Source organism: Alosa pseudoharengus, unplaced genomic scaffold (genome assembly GCF_046254945.1).
Source record: "Alosa pseudoharengus isolate Yale_2024_CS ecotype anadromous, Long Island Sound unplaced genomic scaffold, YU_APseudo_1.1 YU_APseudo_1.1_scf_12, whole genome shotgun sequence".
NCBI classification, from domain to species: domain Eukaryota; kingdom Metazoa; phylum Chordata; class Actinopteri; order Clupeiformes; family Clupeidae; genus Alosa; species Alosa pseudoharengus.
In genome coordinates, this window is record NW_027468587.1 from 38,101,961 (window position 1) to 38,108,092 (window position 6,132).

A 6,132-nucleotide genomic window follows, 5' to 3' on the forward strand; every position below is an offset into this window, starting at 1 on the left:
CAGAATAGAACAAAACATATTTAATTTTAGGTTTTTTATCTTTAGGTAACCTTATCTTTTGGATTTCCGCAAGTTTTCTACTTCCCATGTAGCCTGGTCCTTACCGCCTGTGACTACGTTTCTCTTCGTCATACAGTCTGGAACAAAGTAATAATAATCTGTCTCCATAATGGGCGGATGCTTATTTTGAGGTTTAAAATCATTGGAGTTCCCTTAACCAATCAGCAACGTTTGGTAATGACGTGTGCTGTGCGCCGGAGTTCAGGCTTTTACGCTTCCCACTTCCGCTTCAGGCTCTTCTGCTGAGAGGGAGTTAAGTAAATTATGTACTTATTTCTGGAATTGACGTCACTTCCTGGACTCGTCTGAGGCTGGTCTAATGGGTCATTCGTCTCTATAAGACTTAACTCCTACGGATGCTTATTTTGAGGTTTAAAATCATTGGAGTTCCCTTAACCAATCAGCAACGTTTGGTAATGACGTGTGCTGTGCGCCGGAGTTCAGGCTTTTACGCTTCCCACTTCCGCTTCAGGCTCTTCTGCTGAGAGGGAGTTAAGTAAATTATGTACTTATTTCTGGAATTGACGTCACTTCCTGGACTCGTCTGAGGCTGGTCTAATAGACTTCTCCAGAATATATCCCGCCTCCTAACTTCCGTATCCATCCAACTTCCGGGCGTGGATTGTCTATGGCAGGGGTCTCAAACTCAAATGAGCTGGGGGCCAATTCTGCCAACGTCATCTGATTGGAGGGCCGGCTATTTCTGAAAATGCAATGTTCTTTTTTCAAATACCACACAAAACTGCAAACAGAAAGTGCAAGTGTTTTTATCTAGTTTTAGACACCTTTGCTAGCAACCTTAGCTTAAAATAAATATTAATACAAATTATAAAACAAATGAAAAACATAAAAACAGGTATGTGTGTGTTTCACACCAAATAAAAAATTTTTCCTCTCATAACTTTTTTAAACCTGGCAAACTAGGCGTCAGGGTTAAGAAAGCAACACCATTGGATTTTTATATCAAAATTTCAAAAGGCCATGGCTTGAAAGTGGTCAGAGATAAAGTCCTACTGTAAATGTAAAAATCTTTGAGTAAAACAAAAGTTTATGAAGGGGGTAAATTTACCCATCTAATTTGCCACTGGATGGCAAGCACCTCAAATTGTGCACCTTTCAGTAAATACTGGATGGACATATTTGAGCAGGTTTACTTTCCTTTTTTCATATTACCCACATAACAAATTAACAGTAAAACACCTACGATGTATACCAACACCTAAGATGTATATGGTTTCTAAACCACAAGGCCTACAATAAAGTATTCTGGTCAAATCAGTTCCAATCGCGGGTAATCTGACTACCCAGAAGTTCGCATCATATTGCGGGTGACTTTGTAGTTTAGAGCCCTATTTCTACTAGCCCTGCTGTCTGTACCACGTCCATTACGGACACTATCATCACGATTACCACTGCAACCTCCAAGCTATGTTGGGCAGAGGGTCGAAATAAGCATGGTATGCTTAGTGGACACCGTCGTATACACGCAGGCACCTCCATTCAATAGACGATCGATCATAATCTCCAAAAGGATATTCTCCTTCAGATTTAAAATAGGTGAATAACATAGCCTACCTAAGACTTCATCACACGTAAACGTTTTTCAACATTTAGTGTAGGCCTATTTCTGCTTAATTTATGCTTCAATTTATGCAACACTATGGCCTGCATCGCTTCCGCGTCATTAATGCACGTCTTTGTGTTTCTCGCTAATACAAGTATTTCCTGAAAACTTTGCGCAGCGATTTTGGGTTTCAATGAAGCTCTGGATGTCTAGCACATAGTGGAGCAGAGTACAAATGAGATTTGTCACCGTACTTGGAACTATCGTCTACTTTAATCAGTATCGTTGTTTGTCGCAATTAAAAAGTCTCAAGGGCCGGATTACATTATTATTTTGACATACGTCGTGGGCCGGAATTGGGCCGGACGCGGGCCGGATTTGGCCCGCGGGCCGGGCGTTTGAGACCCCTGGTCTATGGGAAATAACATGGCGTTTTGAAAGATCGTACCTGTCCAACTCTGTAGGTGACAAATTAAAAAAAGCTGCTGGGCAGATTGACCTACACACTTCTGCCATCTAGTTTCCACTGGATTTTTTGATTTTCGGTGCCGTTTAAGTAGTATAGTCTATAGTATACTACTTAAACGGCACCGACAATCAAAAAATCCAGTGGAAACTATATGGCAGAAGTGTGTAGGCCAATCTGCCCACCAGCTTTTTCAACTTCGCTACCTACAGATGTTTTACCGGTATGATATTTCGAAACGCCATGTTATTTCTCATAGACAATCCACGCCCGGAAGTTGGATGGATACGGAAGTTACGGAGGCGGGACTTATTCTGGAGAGGTCAATGGGTCATTCGTCTCTATAAGACTTAACTCCTACTGGCCAGCCACAGACCGAGAGTTGTATACCAAAAGCGTCACGTCGCCGAGATTATATCAGCTCTTGTCACACGCCAGTTTTCCCTCTTATCTCTTCTCGCCGCTTATCAGACGATTGTTGTTCTACGCAGCCCGGTGACTTCGTCGGAGCTTACTTTGTTCTCCACGGGCTGTTCAGACTACACTCTCGGATAAGTTGGATTGTACTGACGACCTACGTGTTATTTAACCTGGAGCTTGCCTCGGCATAAAACAACGCAGCCTACCTTGAGCCACGCTCGGTGACTGGCTAACGTTACTGTCCACAAGCACGGTAGTCTCGCCTGGAGCCCAGCTCGGCCACAGGCTAGCCTCTGTCAAACACAAACACGGAGCGGTTTACCTTGAGCCCAGTTCAGTAACCGCTAGTCCCAGTCAAGCACAATCACAGCAGCCTTATCTTGAGCTCCGCTCGGTAACCGGCTAGCTCACGTCAAGACACACCGCCTCGCCTTGAGCCCCGCTCGGTAGGGTAGGGTAGCTAGTAGCTAACATTCCATTCCTTAAGTAGGCCTATGCCGCATTGATTTTGTTAAGGTAATTTGAGAGTAGGGGGGAGAATAACGAGCAGCAAACGTTTATTTGAAAACATGATAAGTAGTGATGCATGCAGTAGCCTACAATTGTGCGTTTAGGTTTAGCTATCACCATCTGATAAATCAAACTTTTCCCAAAGCCAGTTGGAAGGAGAGTTATAAGACGTCCTTGCCATTTATAAAATTGACAAGACAAGCCTCTTGATCCTGCTTTAATTACGTAATGCCCTCGAGAGTTGAGACAACTTCGTGGATAGCTTCTAGCGTCTCTTCCTCCGTCGCCATTGTTGCTATGCTGTTGAACCACAAGCTTCGCTGGACTACAAGCAACTCGGCAGGCAAGTTCCGCGTCATCACTCAACTGTTCGCTGATTGGCGCGGTCGTACGCGAGCCACATACTGTCGGTTGGGCCAGACTACGTGCGGGGCTGGTGTCAGTACATGATCCGTACCGCCTGCCAGATCCGTTCTGCGCATGCGCATAATTACGTAGTAGAAGACGTAACGATTTCTCTGTAATATCTGTACCGCGCATGTCTTAAATCACTTGACGGCCAACGAGCGGCACAACTGGCGGCATATCGTTGTAGGCTACATTTTATGTAAGTCATTATTCAGTTCACGGAGAGTCTGTTTTATTTATTATTGTATTTATTTATTTAGGCGGCACAACTGGCAGCATATATCTTTGTAGGCTACATTTTATCTAGCCTAAGGCATTATTCAGTTCATTATTCAGTTCACGGATCTGTTTTCTAAGGATATTTAAATTAAGTATGATATTGGCACCGATCTAAAACCGCATATCAACGTCTCTGTAGGCCACTATCCTACACCTTTGCGACATTGTGTGTTTTTGTTTTTTTGTAACATGTAGGCCTAGTGTGGCGATGTTGTGATGTATTTAAAAGTAGGCCTAGCTTACGCTATGCCATGCTATAATATTACGAGGTGCTATAATAATAGGCTATGCTTTAATATTACGAGGTGTTTGCTTGGTGCAAAATCCAAAACAATAAAGGAGTTGAGTACATGAACATAGACCATTTTGATTACATGTGGAATGGAGTCGTTGTCTTGCTGTTACTGCAAACCTTCAGTTTTCTGTAGGCTAACCCCCTTTGCGATTCATTGCTATATTGATCCTAGGCCTACCTAACTAACTTACCTTGTTTCAATCTGAGGTCGGAGTAGAGCAGCTGTGTTGTCAAAGAGTCGAACGACGTGGGTTCTAAATCTCGCTGTTTTTGTCTTTTTGCATTAGAAGGGGGGACTATATACTAGGCCTATATCTAACCTAAATGAGGAAACAATGCCACCAGCGGTGTTTAAAAAAGATAAGGAACATAGTCCAGCAGGCAGAAATGCATATTATCTACATGAATCTGAATCGAACAAGAAAGTCTACAAAACTGACCAAGGAAATGACTTGAAAGAATGCATTGTGTGAACATGAATGAAGTCACGACACGAGACATATTAATGAATAAAAGTAGTGTTAATTATAATGTCACAAACATTCCCCAAGACAAACATCACTCTTCCACACCGGGAGGGTGGTGCACCCCACACCCAGCATTCACTCTAAGTTCGAGGGCGTCTCTACAGACAGTCATGAATTTTTCCATGTCCGGGACATTCTCGAATATGAATGTAAATGGCTCCCTTGCATCCCACTCAGTTGTGTCCTGCAACACCCTCCAAGCATTAATCTGGTCTTCGTGCTCCATCGCCATGTAGGATGGTTCATGCACCCACCCAGTGAACATGAAGAGCCCAGGGCTGTTCCTCAGCACATATGCTGCTGAGTACATGTCCTTCAGTATGATGGGAAGGTCCTCCACTTCTACCTGCTCCTCCTTTGATAGAGTAAAATACCTTGAGTTAAGACTACATGTTTATCTTTACAGTAATGTAGTCATACCCATATTTTAAAAATAGTTAATAATTTTAAACTTTTTTGGTTTCATTTGTGAGTTACTTTGGACAACAGCATATGCTAAATCATAATTTCATGCACAAAGAACATATAGGATGAAAACAAATGGTTGTCTGGTTAGTTTGGCCATACCTTAACTTTGTGGGATCGAGGAATCCTATATATAGGTTGAAGGGTGCCTGCCGTAAGCTCTTTTGCCTCCTCGGTCCAGAAGGCAAAGCGCTGTCCAAAGTGCTGCCCATGCCTTTTCAAAAGTCAGAGTACGGTACTTTTAATATAGCATAATTGTAAAACAGACCAATGTTTTACTGCTTGAAATGTGTTTGGTTCCTACCTAGTGATCGAAAATGTCTCCAGAATCTGCAGACACCACCACTTGCGAATGGATGATATGTCCGTCTGTAATACACATATAATATTGGAGATTTGCGCTGTTTATTTTTTAACATTCTTGCTTACATGCTATGAATTACAACTTACATCCAAAAAGTCAAATTGGCCATTTGTGCAGATGCTGAGGGCGTACTGTTAAAGAGAGAGAAAGATAATGATTACAGAGGTGTAGGACAAAACAGGAGAAATTGTGTGGAAATTGTACAAGTTTACCATAATCATGAAGATCCCACAACTCTGTCCATCCGATTGAATTGGAAATGGCTGGAAAGTAATTCACAGTTACTCAAATATGGTGTTGACAACCATTGCAGTATACTGTGTCCACTGTGCAAAAATAAATGCCAAGATATTACATAGTGAGTAAAGTTACATCAAAGTCTTTTCCGGTCTTCTCCACCCATGGTCCAGCAGCCACTGCTCCTGCAAGTTGTCTGGAAAAAAAAATTATGCAAGCTGTTAAAGATAAAAAACTGAATCCATAGAACAAGCCTTTTTCTTAAACATTTAAGCCATAGAACAAGGCTTTTACTCAAACCTGAAGCCATAGAACAAGGCTTTTTGTTAAAAATTGAAGCCATAGAACAAGGCTTTTACTCAAACCTGAAGCCATAGAACAAGGCTTTTTGTTAAAAACTGAAGCCATAGAACAAGGCTTTTGCTCAAACACGATCATAGTACTTTTAACTGTTTGGACTTTTGATCTGTATTTCTTAAGGCTTTTACACAGCAACTTCAAGGACAATAATCGTTAAGATGTCTTTCTTAAATTGAA

The 6,132-nt window shown here is 41.9% G+C and overlaps 1 long non-coding RNA gene across 1 annotated transcript; it reads right to left on the reverse strand.

Moving 5' to 3' along the window:
- Positions 1-5,444: 5,444 nt before the first annotated feature.
- Positions 5,445-5,802, reverse strand: LOC143118527 (uncharacterized). The gene is made up of 3 exons (XR_012986175.1): positions 5,731-5,802; positions 5,571-5,621; positions 5,445-5,489 (listed from the first exon to the last, which is right to left on the reverse strand). It is a non-coding gene; the product is annotated as an uncharacterized LOC143118527 (long non-coding RNA).
- Positions 5,803-6,132: the final 330 nt, after the last annotated feature.